General features: G+C 40.6%; 1 protein-coding gene and 1 long non-coding RNA gene across 5 annotated transcripts in view; one reads left to right on the top strand and one right to left on the bottom strand.

Moving 5' to 3' along the window:
* Positions 1-3,760, bottom strand: part of LOC135111454 (neuropeptide Y receptor type 2-like) — a 110,269-nt gene extending 106,509 nt beyond the window's left edge. Inside the window, 1 exon segment of the mRNA XM_064024747.1 lies at positions 2,777-3,760. The gene's annotated coding sequence lies outside the window, so the exon portion shown is untranslated.
* The window catches only part of LOC135111457 (uncharacterized), a 232,870-nt gene that overhangs the window by 168,855 nt on the left and 46,418 nt on the right, over positions 1-17,597 (top strand). For 2 of the 4 annotated variants that reach the window (XR_010273745.1, XR_010273748.1), the window contains exon 3: positions 13,425-13,480. This is a non-coding gene — a long non-coding RNA (uncharacterized LOC135111457). Of the gene's footprint in view, positions 1-6,277; positions 6,545-6,735; positions 8,544-13,424; positions 13,481-17,597 lie in introns of those variants that run through there. The other 2 variants (XR_010273746.1, XR_010273749.1) reach the window with 2 other exon arrangements.

Genomic DNA, 17,597 nt, shown 5'->3' with positions numbered 1-17,597 from the left:
AAAAAAAAAAAAATCTAAAGCAAGCAACAGAAAAAGTCAGTGTTGGATTTGTGAAAGGCACAAAAAAACATCAGAATGACGTAACAAAACAAAATAAAACTCGAGTCAGTAACAAATACGAGTAATGGACCGGCAGAATGGAATTTAAACTGACGACAAAAAAAATAATGATAAATAAATAAATAAAATAAAATAAAATAAAACGAAAAAAAAAACATGAGAATGGCACGACTAAACTTAACAAAACTCAAGTCACTAATAAATCTTATAAGCGGCAGAAAGAAAAAAAAACATTAAAATACGTAATCAGTAACAAATAATAGAGCAACCAACAAAATCAAACTTAAATAAACAACAAAAACACGAAAAAAAGAAAAAAATTGTGTAACCCACGAAAGCAAAACTCGGCCCACGAAGAAATAAATGAGTAATCCACAGAATTAACCTTAGATAGACAACAGGAGGGATGGAAAGTTAAGAGAGTGGCTGGAGTTGTCGCGACGGTTGGCCAGAGGGAGTACTGAGCCAGACATGACAGGCAGAGATGAGATGGAAAAGTTTGCAGCCGCGACTAGCACAGACTGACGCGCCAAGGGGGAGAGAAAGAGAGAGGGATAGGGAGAGAGAGAGAGAGAGAGAGAGAGAGAGAGAGAGAGAGAGAGAGAGAGAGAGAGAGAGAGAGAGAGAGAGAGAGAGAGAGAGAGAGAGAGGGGGGAGAGAGGGAGAGGGAGGGAGATTTTCTGTAGGAGACATGGCATTAGAATTTTGGTGTGGTGTATTTGTGGGTGAGTGGAGAGAGAGAGAGAGAGAGAGAGAGAGAGAGAGAGAGAGAGAGAGAGAGAGAGAGAGAGAGAGAGAGAGAGAGAGAGAGAGAGAGAGCATACTTGGTGAGACGGAACCGAGTTTTTTTTTGTGGTTTCCTTCCGTCACAATCAATGCCGTACTAAAATATTCTGAGACAAGGACGCGAGGAGGAGGAGGAGAAGAAAGAAAAGGACCTCGATTGTCAGTAGGCATTGGTGAAGGAAAAGGAAACTGTCTTTTGATCCCATTATAGGAAGCCTTGAGACGAGAAGGAAGTACAGGATGATTGAGGTAGAGTAGACACACACACACACACACACACACACACACACACACACATAGCAATAGTTCAGACTTTTTTCTTTACTTTTTTGTGGTTCATATGAAAATTCTTTATCGTTATTTTGACTCTTGTTCATATTAATTAGCGCTTTCATTCACCAAAACATTTATTTGTTAATGTTTTATATGAAGAAATCTGAGAATGTCTATCTGTCTGTCTGTCAGTGAGTGGAATGTTGATTGTTTGGTCTCCTGTGTGTGTGTGTGTGTGTGTGTGTGTGTGTGTGTGTGTGTGTGTGTGTGTGTGTGTAGATGTTGAGGTGCACATGGTGTTAAAAAATACGCACAAGCTCTTTTTCTTTTTCTTTTCATGCGTACACTTAGTCTCAACATCCACCACCACCACCATCACCACCACCACCACCACCACCACCACCTCCTCAGTCACCACCACAACCACCACCACCTGACTCATCACATGTGACCTCAACTAAAGATGCATTGTCGTTTTCTTTATTCATTTGCATTTTCGTTCACTCATCGTTCATTTTCCGTTTGCTTAATTATTATTTTTTTTTTTTTTTTTAAGCAGCAACAAACGTCATTCAGCACCAATAACTCGGAAATTATTCTGACTATTCATTTGATATATTATTATTATTATTATTATTATTATTATTATTATTATTATTATTATTATTATCATTATTATTATTATTATTTATTTATTTATTTTTTTTACCTTCGCCTCGTGCAACGTCAAGTTATGTTTTTTTTTTTTTTTTATCCTACTCAATATTCTTTTTTTTTTTTTTTTTTTTGCGCCTTAAATTTCCCGCCATTTCGTGATTCTTTTTTGTACATTTATCTTCATGACATATTTTCACCATTTTTGCTCACAATGTTTTTTTTTTTTCTCTTGTTACTCATCTCTCATTTAATTCCTTTCCATAACTAAATTTTTTCGCTGCTGTTTTATTATTCATACGTACCTTTACCCACATATTTAAATCTTTTTTTACCGATATGCCACTCACTCTCATCTTTTTGTTCTCAGTTATGTGTTAATATAATTTATCTCTTTACTAATTTCTTCTCTCCTGATCATATATCTTTTTATTTTACTATTGCATGATTTATTCTTTCTTTTACCTCGGATTTTTTGTTTTATCGTCAATATGTTACGAATCTTGACTGCTTTCTAGTCGCGATATTTTTTGTCTGCTTTTTTACTATTTATTCTTTTATTCTTTATCCATTTCTTTTATTTTTCCTCCATAACTGGTTTTTTTTTTTTTTTTTTAGTTTTACCTGATATGTCTTTTTTTCATTACTCACATAAGTCGGCTTTCTCCAGCTTATTATTATTATTTTTTTTTATTCCTATTGTTTTTCCTCCATCTAGCATATATATACATTTTATTTCCTGTTTGAATTTTCATCTTTCCCCAACACATCATTATTATTATTATTTTTTTTTACCTTACCCAACATTTTCTACTTAAATACCAATATATCTAACACTTCCGCCTAGGTACGTAACTTCCTAGGCATCTATATTAATTAACCAACCTTCTATGTCAATTAAGACTGCCCTTTCTTTTACACTTAATATATGCGCGGTTTCTACAAGTGCGCGTGTTCGAGTTATTCAAAGTTTCCTAAAAGTTTTAAAATTAAACTAACTTACCTCAAAGTGTGTTATTTTCAAGTGGTCGATGCTGACTGGCTGGCTGGCTTAGGAGGAGGCAGCGGCTGTGGTGATGGTGGTGGTGGTGGTGGTGGTGGTGGTGGTGGTGGTGGTGGTGGTGGTGGTGGGGGTGGTGGTAGTGGTGGTGGTGTTATTATTGGGGTGTTTGAAGGAATGCAATGCTGAAGTGTGAAGTTTGTGGTGGTGGAGGTGATAGTGGTGATGGTGGTAGTTTAAGTCGTGTTTTTTGTAATGGTGGAGGTGGAGGTCTTGGTAATGGTGGTGATGGTGGTGATGGTCGTGGTGATGTTGGTTGTCAGCACTGGTAGATGACGAATAACAAGTAATAATAACAAAGGGAGTAACAGTAACAACAGTAATAATAATAATAATAAATAATAATAATAATAATAATAATAATAATAATAATAATAATAATAATAATAACTGATGACTAGAAACCACCACACGCTCTCTACTTGTATATATTTTGGTTCAGTCTGGTTTCTAAATCACTGTTTACTCCTTCGATCTAACTGGTGTATCAGTTTTGTTGTTCTCTTCCATTTTTTTCCTCTCTCTATCTCTTTCCTTCTCTTTATATGTATAGTCTTATTTTTGCCGTTCTATTGTATTTCCAAGAGTTTCCTTTAAGTTCTATTCAGTTCATATTTTTCTATCTTTACTCTTTCCTTCCTTTCCAAAGTTCACCAGAAGTTAACTCTTCTTAAAACCAACGCTGTTATTCTTCCAACAAGTTTATGTTCACTAAATTATAACAACAAAGAGGCAGAGGGGAGGGAGAGGGGAGGAGAGGAGGGAGGGCGATGCAGGAGGCGGGATGAGGAAGGAGGAAGAGGAAGAGAAGGAGGAGAAGGAGAAGGATGGGAAGCTGGCGTGGCTGGGAGGGAGGGGAGCAGGGAGCGCGTATGGCCCTTATGTCCTGCATCGACGGCGGCGTGGGGGTGAGTGCCGAGGCGGGTGAACACGCGGGCTTTATATACGCTCGGAGTGAGTTGAACATGCGTAAAGGCGCCCCATCCTTCTAGCTAAATGCCGCTGTATCTTTCTTGTACGTTTTTTTGGTCTTTGCTGTATTTTTTTTTCAGTTTATTTTATTTATTTATTTTATTTATTTATTTATTTATTTATTTTATTATTATTTTTTTTTTTTGGGGGGGCAGTTTTTATTTGTTGTTTAATTTGTCAGATGATGTAGACTGACTGATTACTTTGTACTTTTTTTTTTTTGTCTTCATGAACGACAGTAGTATCACCAGTAGCAGCAGTAGTAGTGGTGGTGGTAGTGGTGGTGGTGGTGGTGGAAGTACGCTCTTACGTTACGCTCATCGTATTATTACTTTGGTTAGAGTGGTTCTCATTAATTAGTCTTTTAATATAATATGTTATCTCTCTCTCTCTCTCTCTCTCTCTCTCTCTCTCTCTCTCTCTCTCTCTCTCTCTCTCTCTCTCTCTCTCTCTCTCTCTCTCTCTCTCTCTCTCTCTCTCTCTCTCTCTCTCTCTCTCTCTCTCTCTCTCTCTCTCTCTTTGTTAACTGTATTCATCAACATTATTCTACACACACACACACACACACACACACACACACACACACACACACACACACACACACACACACACACACACACACACACACACACACACACACACACACACACACACACACACACACACACACACACACACACACACACACACACACACACACACACACACACACACACACACACACACACACACACACACACACACACACACACACACACACACACACACACACACACACACACACAGAGAGAGAGAGAGAGAGAGAGAGAGAGAGAGAGAGAGAGAGAGAGAGAGAGAGAGATTATAAAACACGCATAAAAAATAAAGTAAGTGAATAGATAAAATATAAATAAATAAATAAACTAAGGCTAACGTGTGATGCGCCAGCTGCGGACACCAGTTGTTGTTATTGGTGGTGGCGGTGGTGGTGGTGGCGGTGGTGGAGATGCAGCAAGAAGGCGATGACTAAATACCGTATTTATTGGTGATGACAGCAGGGTGAGTGTGGTGATTGTGATGATGCAGTGGCGTCATTCTCGTTAATGATGGTGCTTGCTGTGAAGCTAATAGTGGTAGTGATGACAGTAGTGAAGACATGTGGTGGTTCTGGCAGTGCGGTTGTTGTTGATAATGTTGGTAGTGAAGATGATGAAAGTGGCGGTGTTAATAGTTGCAGTGATGGTGGTGGTGGTGGTGGAGGAAGTGATGCGGGTGATGGTAGTGGTGGTGATGGTGATGGTGGTGGTGGTGATGGTGGTGGTGGTGTTGAAGATGATGGTTGTAGTGGTAGTGGTGATTGTGATGGCGGTTAGTGTACGATAGGGCAACTAATTAACTACCCTAAGCTCTCTCTCTCTCTCTCTCTCTCTCTCTCTCTCTCTCTCTCTCTCTCTCTCTCTCTCTCTCTCTCTCTCTCTCTCTCTCTCTCTCTCTCTCTCTCTCTCTCTCGCAGCACGCTGATCATGGAAACAAGGTTCATATCCACTATAAACCTTGAGAAAGAAAATGGATGCAATCTTTGTCTTCATTCCCCCCTCCTTCCTTCGCTTTACTAGTTATCTCTTATCTTCCTTGTTCTTACCTTCTTTCTTGCTTCTTTTATCCACTGTTTATCATTCTTTACTGCTTTCTCTCTCTCTCTCTCTCTCTCTCTCTCTCTCTCTCTCTCTCTCTCTCTCTCTCTCTCTCTCTCTCTCTCTCTCTCTCTCTCTCTCTCTCTCTCTCTCTCTCTTCACTCATTATTTACCTCTCTTCGCCTTGGTTTATAGCACGTACCCTAACCATTGTCTCTTCTAATCCTTTATATGGGACTACAGGTTGGCGTGTGAGGGCTTGGTGTGTTTGTGTGGTGGGAAGATTACTGATGGCACTGATTTTATACGTGGTGGTGGTGGTGGTGGTGGTGGTGGTAGTAGTGGTGGTAAGGTTCCTCCCTCTCTTGTATCTCTACCCTTTCACCTCCATTCAAATAATTCTTCCACCCAAACACACATGGTCAGTATTTGTTTTTGTCCTTCCTTCCTTTCACCAATATTCGCACTTTGATCATTTGACACGCCGCGGCACCACCTGTCACCTGTCATATCATCTCCTACCTCCACTTCTTCCCCTCCTCCTGCCCACACCCACACAAACCCTCACTCTCCTTCATCCACCCTCACCAATGTCCTCTATCACTCATGCAGATCACTATTCATTTACGCAAGCATCACCTGTCACCAGTCATATCACATTTTCACCTCTGTTTCTTCCCCTCCTCTTGTCCACCACACCCACACAAACCGTCACCCTCCCTCGTCCACCCTCACCCATTTCCTCCACCTCTTCCTGCTTTCCCTCTCCTCCATAATGCGTCAGCTTAGCGACATAAAGTAAACCTCTCATGACTGCGTCCCTTCCGGTTTCTGTCTCCATGTCTCATCATCTTTATAGGTATTAAAGGCGCACTTCTTCCGCCCGATTATCCGGTAAAATGAGGGAGCCAGCAGGCCGCCGCGGACAGAAAGACATAACAGGGTCTGATGGCACGACTTAGGGAGGAGAAGGAAGAAGAATAGGAGGAGGAAAAAAAGGAATAAGAGAAGAAAGAGAAAGGAAAGGAGGAAGAGAAGGAGGAAGAGGAGGAGGAGGAGAAGATAAGCGAGCAGCTGGAGAAAGAAGAGGGGATGACGAAATGGAAAAATAAATAAGGTTAAGAAGGTAATGGAGAGAGAGAGAGAGAGAGAGAGAGAGAGAGAGAGAGAGAGAGAGAGAGAGAGAGAGAGAGAGAGAGAGAGAGAGAGAGAGAGAGAGAGAATGTTTATACGAAGAAATCTGACTGTAACACTGAATTAACAAGCAGTCAAGCACGTCTCGGGTTTGTCGAGGGAACCATTTCATTAAAATTCCAGATAGCAAGTTACGAGGCGACGGAACTGATGCAGGGGCGCGACTACCTGCCAGTGCGCGGGACAGAATAGCAGCGCCACCAATCACAGGCAGAAATGGGTGAAAAGGAACCGCAAGTATTGAAGCAAGTTTTCAAGCAGCTCCGGGTTTGAAATATTATGGCATTCCAAAGGCCATGGCGATAAAAGAGTTGCGTGCCTTGAACTTTACGTGTCGCTGGAAAACGGAAATGAAAAATTGGAATGTACGAGTAATGCTACTGAAAATGACGAGTGATGTGGAATATTGCGAGACATGAGGGAGTTGAATGTTTCAGCACCTGTGGCAGTAAGATCATCACTACACTTAAGGACTCAGGTGTTTTGCTGCAATTACTAGCTGGAAATAGCTCCTGGTGATGGCAGGAATTTCACGGTGTGCGCGGAGTTTCAGGGCTGGTGGTTCAAGAGGCCGGCATTTAGCGGTGTTTCAGCGGGTGGGAGGTTAACGGGTGGTGGTGGTGGAGGTAAGAAACTAACGGATGTTGCTGGAAGTAGGAATCTAATGAATATCTTTATGAGAAGAGCAAATGTAATGGTTTTACAGGGAGTGGAGATTTAAGGAGTGTATCGAGGTGAGATTTAATGCAAGTAGTGAGTCAAACGAGTGTTGCTGGAAGGATGAATGCCACAGTTGGAAGCTCAAGAACTGGATATTTCACGCTGTTTCAAGGAGAGGGAATAACGAGATATTACCAGAAATGGGAGTTAGGTTTTATTATTTTTTTCTCTCGCTCTTTTTTGAGAAACGGGAATTTAACGGCCTAGCAAAGGGTAAACATTTAACAGCATTGCAGTAAGTAGGGATTTAACAGTTTCTGCAGGAGTAATATAACGGTGTTGCACGATGTAGGAATGTAATGGTGTTCACAGTGAGAAAAAAGAAATCATGGTATTACAGGGACAGGTAACGATGTTGCAGAAGGCAGGAATTCAGCGAATGTGTCGAGAAATGAAATGCGAAATGTTGCAATAGTTGAAATTTAGCAGAGTTGCAAAAACAATAGGGATTTAAGTGCTGCTAAAAGGAGCAGCTTAAGTGTTGCAAAAAGGAAGAGTTTATGTGCTGCAAAAGAAGTTTAAGTGCTGCAAAAAGAAGAAGTTTAAGTGCTGCAAAAAGAAAGAGCAAGTGCTGCAAAAAGGAGTTTAAGTGATGCAAAAGAAGGAGTTTAGGTGTTGCAAAAAGAAGGAGTTTAAGTGATGCAAAAGAAGGAGTTTAAGTGCTGCAAAAAAGGAGTTTAAGTGATGCAAAAAGAAGGAGTTTGTGTTGCAAAAAGAAGGAGTTAAAGTGTTGCAAATAAGAGGAGTTTGTGTTGCAAAATAATTTAAGTGTTGCAAAGGAGGAATTCAGTTGCTGCAAAAGTAAAAATTTAAGTGTTGCAAAAAGTAGTAATTTAACAGTTTTACAAAAAGTAGGAATATGAGTTTTGCAAAAAGTAGGAATTTAACTGTGTTGCAGAAAAAAATAGATTATCAAGGTGTTGCAGATGAAAATAAGTACGAAAATCACTGAATATGAATATCACATGACGGAATGACTACCGTGCAATAAAAACGAATAACACAACACTTAATGACTCACGGATATTGCATCGTGACAGAATCACATACAATATCAGTTGGTTGGGAAGGTCAATATTATAACCTCATTTACTTTCAAGGATAAAAATATCATAATCTCTGAAAAAAAAAAAGCTACTAAATATACAAGATCGTTATAGGAATTTTATGAAACATGGTAGGAAAAATAATGCAAGACATAACAGGAAATTTGAGAGACTATATATATATATATATATATATATATATATATATATATATATATATATATATATATATATATATATATATATATACGAGGTGTGTCATTAAAGTTCCAGGACTGGTGTCCTAAAAGATGAATTTCAAACCCAAGCCACAAACCACCATATTTCCCCTTCAAAGTAATCCTTCTGGAGTATACAACTGCGCTCCCAACCCTCTACAGTCACTAATCTTTTTCTTACGTGCTTTTAAAATCATGTCCTCTGTTGCAGGTCGTTTAACAATGAGCGCTGAACAGCGAACAAACTTGAAGTTTTTGGTGCAGTTGGGGAAAACGCCGTCAGAAGCACTGGGTATGCTGCAAAAAGTGTACGGGGATGAGACAATGTCACGCTCACGTGTTTTTGAGTGGTGCAAGAGGTTCAAAGAGGGCCGGGAGGACGTGGAAGATGACCCCAGGAGTGGAAGATCCTCAACGAGCAGGAATGAGGCCAATGTTGAGCGTGTCAAGCAGATGGTGCGTGACGATCGTCGGTTGACTGTTCGAAAGATCGCAGATGAGCTTGGCATGAACCACAACAGCGTGTGGAAGATTATCACTGAAGATCTGGGCATGCGGAAAGTCTGTGCGAAGATGGTGCCGAGACTCCTGAACGATGACCAGAAGGGACGACGCATGCAGGTGTGTCAGGACATCCTCGAGCGTCTGGAAACTGAACCAGACTTGCTCAGGAGAGTCATCACCGGCGATGAGTCCTGGGTATTTGAGTACGACCCGGAGACCAAACGCCAGAGCCTTCAATGGAAGAGTCCGGCGTCGCCACGGCCGAAGAAAGCAAGGCAGTCCAGGTCCAGCTTCAAGGTCATGTTGATCGCTTTCTTCGATGTGAGGGGCATCGTCCACTGCGAGTTCTTGCCACAGGGCCAGACAGTCAACCAACATGTGTACAAAGAAGTACTGCGGCGTCTGCTTCGTGCAGTGCGCGAGAAGAGGCGGGAGTTGTGGCAGGGCAACTCGTGGCTGCTTCACCACGACAATGCGCCTGCTCACAATGCCCTGAGCATCAGAGAGTTCTTGGCCAAGAAGAACATCGCCGTGCTGGAGCAACCGCCCTACTCACCTGACCTCGCTCCGTGCGACTTCTTCCTCTTCCCCAAGCTCAAGGAGGTCATGAAGGGGACCCGTTTTGATGATGCGGACGACATCAAAAAGGCCGTGACGACGGAGCTGAGGAGCATCCCGCAAGAATCCTTCCAGCAGTGCATGCAAGCCTGGCAGAGAAGGATGGACAAGTGCATGCGGTGCCAGGGGGATTACTTCGAAGGAGATAACCTATAGTTTGTAGCCTGGATGTGAAATAAAACTTGTGTGGCACCAGTCCTGGAACTTTAATGACACACCTCGTATATATATATATATATATATATATATATATATATATATATATATATATATATATATATATATAAAGTTTCATAAATTTACAGACAGTAGGGATGTTACAAAGATTAAGGGGGTAAGAATATAATGATAGGTTAAAATAAGATAAAGGTTAGGTTTGGTTTACTGCAGAAACCATGAACACTTTCAGGGGGTAGGTAGGAATATCACTGCATTTGAGAGAGTAGAAATATTATAACACTCGAGGGACATATGAGTACACACACACACACACACACACACACACACACACACACACACACACACACACACACACACACACACACACACACACACACACGCAAGAAGGCAACACGCGGGAACACATTTCAGGCAGCGGGGCAAACAGGGAGACTGGAGCAACACTTTCCCATCAAGGTAGTTAATGGTTCTGATGGAAGACATGATAATTACCTTCTCGGAGTCTCACCTGCTTCATCAGTCCTTGTGTACCTTCCTGCATCATTGTACCCTCTTCCTTTCCTTCCTACCTTGCTATCTTTTCTTCTTACTGTCTTACCTTTCAGTGTAAATGAGTGTTTTTATTTCTGCTTACTTTTTTACGTTACATGCTTTCTTACAGTCATATGGCAACCTTCTTGTTTTGGTAGTGACTCACACAATCGCTTACCTTCCTTAATTAGCAGGTAATTATTCATTTCCGTCTAATTTATTATGTTTGCTTGTTCTCTCTCTCTCTCTCTCTCTCTCTCTCTCTCTCTCTCTCTCTCTCTCTCTCTCTCTCTCTCTCTCTCTCTCTCTCTCTCTCTCTCTCTCTCTCTCTCTCTCTCTCTCTCTCTCTCTCTCTCTCTCTCTCTCTCTGTTCCCATGTGAACTGAATTCAATTTAACTAAACTAAATCTGTTGCTCAGACTTACTAATAGGTATTGAACACGTCTCCTACGTTGCCCGTTAACAATAGTCACGGATATTTTTCAAGACCTAACATACAAGTAGATAAACCTTAATGTTATCTAAGCATTTTAAATATTGCATCCAGGGAGCATGGAAGGTTGCTTGATATGTTGATATTGTTGCCCTGCATTAATGTCCTAAATATATCTATGATGGGGTCTGGTTCTAAAACATTGTGGCATTATCTTCCGTCTCAGCTGACTTATATCCTGTTTATTGCACACTAACACAACATTACATTCATCTCCTGGTAATAAGGAGTCACATTATCGCAAAGTCTCTCTTCTCGTCACGTTCTGATATCTCCCTAATGTTATTGGTACTGTTATGGTTTGTTCTAATTTTAGTTAGGATTATTAGTGATTTAGTTTTTAACCTTGTCAAATATTTTCCTGTCATAAATACTTCAATGACGCATAATCATTGCAAACAGAACATGCTGTTACATTGCTATACGAAAATTAAATAAACTGATAGCAAGCCTTTACTACACAACTTTTTTGCAGCCATAAAGGATTGGAAACTTCCTGACTTAGCTACACTCCTGACAGGCCGCAGTCGTTTAGCACAGACCTGACTTTATCCATGGTGACCTTTACAGTCCAACAGTGTGTTCTGGGGATGCAAGAAAAACACCATGTAAGTCTGGCGTATATTAATAAAACTGTACTGTACATAGAGCGTGACAAGGAGAGATGGACACGGAACGCAGTCTGCGCTAGGCCGTCACTCTTAAGACTGACAAAGAAAGCGCACGGGAAACGCCAACACTGAGTCTGTAAACAAAGCACGGACAAGAAACGTCATAGTGAAATATATTAATAAATAAATAATGAATGATAATTTTAACAATTGCAATAATGATAATAATAATAATAATAATAATAATAATAATAATAATAATAATAATAATAATAATAATAATAGTAATAATAAAAGGAAAATAAACTTGTATACCATAACCGGTTTCCAGTTGCAGCAGTCCCTAAAACATGACACAAGGTTTTCATGTATTCCAGCAATTATTCTGATCCAGTAGTTAACCATTCTGACCTTTACGTCAAGAGGATACGCCCAAGCTCCAATAAACAAAGCCACAATAATTATTTCTCTGTACAAACAAAACATCCTCTAAATATTTCATGTGTTAACTTTCAACTTCCATGACACCCCCCCCCCCCACACCTTACTGCCATATAACATTAGTATAGATCTAAATAAGTTCAATTGTAGCTCAACAGGAAGGTAAAATTTTCGACATTTTCCGATAAGGCTGAACATTACTCTTGCTGCTGCCTCTGTGCATTCTTGTTGACCTTTTCCAAAAATTCCTCAGCTGTCAAATAACACTCCCTGGTAATTATATGTCTGTAGTTTCCTCATTTTCATTTTCATACTTTATTTTCTAAGTTCTTTGTCCTCTTTTCCTTCCGAACACCACAACTTATACTTTACTAGTGTTAATTTCAAGTTTCCATGTATAGCAATGATGTTTTAGTGTCTTAAGAGCGTTATTCATCCCCTACCTCACTTCTTACCACGACAGCAGCACCATCACCACACACCACCACCAACATTCTCACGTGGAGATATAATCATTGATATCTCCCCCTTCTCTCTCTCTCTCTCTCTCTCTCTCTCTCTCTCTCTCTCTCTCTCTCTCTCTCTCTCTCTCTCTCTCTCTCTCTCTCTCTCTCTCTCTCTCTCTCTCTCTCTCTCTCTCGATTCAAGCAATTCCAGTTCAGTCACGGTTGCCGAGCCACTGGACAGCACGCATTTCTCTCTCTCTCTCTCTCTCTCTCTCTCTCTCTCTCTCTCTCTCTCTCTCTCTCTCTCTCTCTCTCTCTCTCTCTCTCTCTCTCTCTCTCGTCATCCCGTCACAACATCAACAATTAACTCACACGTCATCTTGCCCTAAGACAAAACATAGAAACAATGCTCGCGGCCCGTAACGAGAGAGAGAGAGAGAGAGAGAGAGAGAGAGAGAGAGAGAGAGAGAGAGAGAGAGAGAGAGAGAGAGAGAGAGAGAGAGAGAGAGAGAGAAGGCTGCGTGAATTATTAATAATAAAGTTGACTTACCAAGCACCAACAATTTCAAAGGGAGATCTTGAAACCAGCTGGAATAAGGGTGGTGCTGGAACTACCTCATAAGTAACAGCAGCAACAACACCAGTAGCAGCAGCAGCAACAACAGTGAGATGAAACATGGCAGCGAAGCGTAATTATATATATGAAGACGTGTTACAGTAGAGAGAGAGAGAGAGAGAGAGAGAGAGAGAGAGAGAGAGAGAGAGAGAGAGAGAATTTTCAGAAGTTATGGGAGTTTTTCATCACCGACAGTCTTTTCTTGTATAGTTCATCTAGAAAATAAAAAAAAAAATAATGTAGATTTAAAGTTAAAATTCAAATAGGAAGTGTGATGTTGCCGCTGTCAAAATTGTTCCATTAAGTTGCAAGAGGAAGATCATTATGTAGCAAGAAATATTCAAATCTTCTCTTGAAAGTTAGTGTGTTCCTTTTATTCTTTACACAGAATTTCGAGGCGCTCCATACTCGAGGCACGCCGATGATTGACGACCCCCTGTCCAAGTAAGTGTTAGTTGTAGCGATGCACACATGATCTCGTTACCTCGTGTTGGTCTGGTGCGCGCGGTGTACAACTGAGGTGTACAGCCAGCCAGGATATTTGTTAATAATGGTGTTGAACATCAGTACACAATGTTCTAAGTCACATTTTTACTGATGTTCAGCTATCTGTCTTTATTCAAGACAGCAGAAGCATGGTCATGTCATTACCTTGCTCCCACAGCCGCTTTGCTAGAGAAAATAGTTAGTTCTCGTGCACTTTTGAGTTGTCTTGTCATGTTATTTGTTTATCAATGTGAGGACGACTGCTTGCATGACCATTGTTCTACACATTTCGGTAAAGATATTTATTGTCTGATTTATATAGTATGCATGAACTTCTTAAAACTTTTCTGGCTTGTCTCAGTAATGTGAGTGTCAAATAGTATCAAATAGTACCAGATAGTCGAAAAACATACCCAAGCTTTTGGCGGAGTCACTAAGATAAATGTCTGCATTATCAACGTGTATCACAGTAATAGGAATTTCCTCTGCCAGTGAACATGTAGAGTGTTTTCTTCAGGTTAAGTAGGAGCTCGTTTTTATTAAAATAACTTTGAATTTTGTTAAAAGCTTCTTAAGTTCTTATGGGATTTGGCAAACTGTCATTGGTGTTGCAGTGTATGAGCTGATTATCATTAGCACACTGCATTGGTGGGCAGCTATTCTCGTGTGTTGAGAGATCTTTAGCTTACAAAATAGGACAAAGAATGGATCACTCATGCACAGATGCATTAAAAAGTTGCTAAATAGTTTCTAAATCAGAATTAATCTGTTCCATGACGTGCAACTCTTCGGTAAAATGATCATGCCTGACACTGGTATAAGCTTTACACAGGTCACTTAAGGTGAGCAGGGGAATTTCCTTGCTGTCATCGTTCTCATCAATATTATTTGCAACATTTCCCATCATTGCTGTATACATGTTTGGTCTGAATGTGTGATGTGCGTTCCTCAGCAAAAATTGTACATTCAAGGAAATCTGCTAATTGTGTGGCTGTAACTTTCTCTTTTCTTTTTAATAGTATTAACGGTAAGAATTAGTCAATAGTTGCTTGAATTGTCAAGTGCCCTACTTATACAAGCATGGGCTATGAGGGTGTCTCCATATAGTGGGGAAAGCACCACTATCAGTGGGAGTGTTCATAATGCATATGGAGTACGGTGTCTTTACTGGCAGAGCTTGTCTTTCAAATCGAGAAGAGATTACATCACAGCCGACTTGTAGTCGTTTTATGGTAAGGATCACGGTGTGGATGTCAGTGGGCTGTGGTCTCAAGAGTTTGGAGATGTGAGTTGTAGTCATTGTATGGAGAGATTCAACATTGTTATCTTGTTGTGACTTTAGAACAACATTTTTTTCCTTAGTTAAGAAAATATGAATTAAGCGCGAACACTTCAGTGCCAAATGGCAAGCAGTAATTGTTTTTTTATTTTCCACGGGCAACCTGAGGACAAAGACTCGACACATGGCTGCGAGAGAGAGAGAGAGAGAGAGAGAGAGAGAGAGAGAGAGAGAGAGAGAGAGAGAGAGAGAGAGAGAGAGAGAGAGGGGTGGGGGGAAGGCAGACAGACAGACAGCCAGACAGAGTAGGAGATTTAGGCTTGTGGGGATAAAGGGAAGAAGGAAACATCGTCGGATAATAGAAAGGGAAAGAGGGATGCCGGAGGATTAAGAGGAGAGTAGAGTGAAGTAGAGAGAGAGAGAGAGAGAGAGAGAGAGAGAGAGAGAGAGAGAGAGAGAGAGAGAGAGAGAGAGAGAGAGGGGGGTTGGGGAAGGAGGGGGAAGAAAAGGGGAGGAAAGGTTTAAAGGGAGAAAGAGATGTCAGTAGGAGAGAAATTTGGGGAAGATAGGAAGAAAAAGATGGAAAGGCGAAGAAAAGTGGAAAGAGATCCTATCATATGTTTGGATGTGTGTGTGTGTGTGTGTGTGTCGGTGTACGGTGGTAAGAGCAAAGAGAGTAATAGAAAACAGAAAGAAGAAAATATTGAAATGAATGAACGAGAGATAGAGAGAGAGAGAGAGAGAGAGAGAGAGAGAGAGAGAGAGAGAGAGAGAGAGAGAGAGAGAGAGAGAGAGAGAGAGAGAGAAGCATAGGGAATAAAAATTGAAATACATGACAGTAAAATAATTATAGGTGCCAGAAAAGAAGGAGAAGGAGAAGGGGAAAAAAATAAGGAAAAGAAGGAACTGTGCATTAAAAGAGAAGAAGAAGAAAAAAAAAAAGGAAAATGAAGAGAAATATGGCTTTTATGGAAGGGATGATTGGCAATTATTTCTTAACAAAAATATCAACCGAGAGAGAGAGAGAGAGAGAGAGAGAGAGAGAGAGAGAGAGAGAGAGAGAGAGAGAGAGAGAGAGAGAGAGAGAGAGAGAGAGAGAGAGAGAGATTTGGAATCCTCTTAATTAATCGAACTTAGGTATAATGTTGTAAAAAAGCTGGAGTTCCATCTCTCTCTGGCGTCATCAGCTCAAAAGTAAGTTTGTCACCATTCACCTCAATTATTCATTAAGACAACCTCCATTATCCCTACCTCGCTAATTCTTCCCTCCTCCTCCTCCTCCTCCTCCTCCTCCTCCTCCTCCTCCTCCTCCTCCTCCTCCTCCTCCTCCTCCTCCTCCTCCTCCTCCTCCTCCTCCTCCTCCTCTTCTTTTCCCATTTTTATTGCTAATTTCGCTCTCTTATTCTTGTTTTTCTTTTTCTCATGTTTTATTTTGTTTATTTCTTTTTAATTTGTTGTTACGTCTTTTATTCTCTCTCTCTCTCTCTCTCTCTCTCTCTCTCTCTCTCTCTCTCTCTCTCTCTCTCTCTCTCTCTCTCTCTCTCTCTCTCTCTCTCTCTCTCACAAAGTTTTCTTCGTTTTTCCTTATCCTTCCCCGTTTCTTTCCCTCCTCTCATCTTGTACAAGTCTTCTCATTCTTCCAACAAACTTCTTTCATTTCTTTCTTTCATCTCTTGTCTCTGGTCACTTTATTTCCTCCTCCCTCCTCCAACCTTACTCCTCCATTCTCTTTCTTTATCTCTTCCTTTCTTTCTTTCTTTCTTTCTTTCTTTCTTTCTTTCTTTCTTTCTTTCTTTCTTTCTTTCTTTCTTTTTTCTGTCTCCTCCATCGCAGATTCCATGATTCACTCTACATATTCTTTCATTCTCTTTCCTTCCATTCTTTTACTTCCCCTCCTCCTCCTCTTCTTATCCAATTCTTCTTCACATTTCTCTCTTGTCGATTTCCTTCACTCCCTCAAAATCAGATTCTCTCTCTCTCTCTCTCTCTCTCTCTCTCTCTCTCTCTCTCTCTCTCTCTCTCTCTCTCTCTCTCTCTCTCTCTCTCTTCTTCTTCTTCTCTCTCTCTCTCTCTCTTCTTCTTCTTCTTCTTCTTCTTCTTCTTCTTCTTCTTCTTTTCTATTAATTTTCCTCAGGACTCCTTTTTTACCTTCTCATTTCGAATTTCCTCTTATTTTCCTTATTTCTAATTACATTATAAGTTTTATTTGTTTTCGTTTCACATTTTTTTCTCCGTTTCTACTTATTTTTTTACTTCCTTTCTTTTCTTTATTTTATCCTTCGCTTGATATTTTCTTCATTATCGTAACTTTACTGTTTTTTTGTTCTTTGCAGTTGTTTCCTTTACTTTCTTCTTTTCTTTCTTCCCCAAAAGTTTTCTTATTGTCTAAGTTTTGCCCTGTGGGAATTATTTACATTGCTTATTTTCAGAGAGAGAGAGAGAGAGAGAGAGAGAGAGAGTGTAGAATCAGGACCACATAGAGCGAGTTTTACGTTCATCTTTGCCGTGGTCATTGTTGGCATATTAAGCGTAAAGGCAGGAGAAAACAATGCCGTGGAAGCGAAGCCTTGTGTGACGAGGCAGTGATGAGCTCCGGGTGGCAGCCGTGGCGCAGGGGAGTGTGTGGCGGAGTGTGTTACTAATCCCGGGTTATTAATACGTTCTGGAGATTGCGTCAGTGTTGTTGAGTTCCTAGTATTTCTTATGCTTTTTATTGATTCATTTATGTGGTTTGTGTGTGTGTGTGTGTATGTGTGTGTGTGTGTGTGTGTGTGTGTTGATTGATGAAGTTAATTT

Source organism: Scylla paramamosain, chromosome 22, assembly GCF_035594125.1.
Source record: "Scylla paramamosain isolate STU-SP2022 chromosome 22, ASM3559412v1, whole genome shotgun sequence".
Lineage (NCBI taxonomy): Eukaryota > Metazoa > Arthropoda > Malacostraca > Decapoda > Portunidae > Scylla > Scylla paramamosain.
The sequence above is the reverse complement of the archived record's forward strand: the minus strand, read 5'-3'. Positions and strand labels throughout refer to the sequence as shown.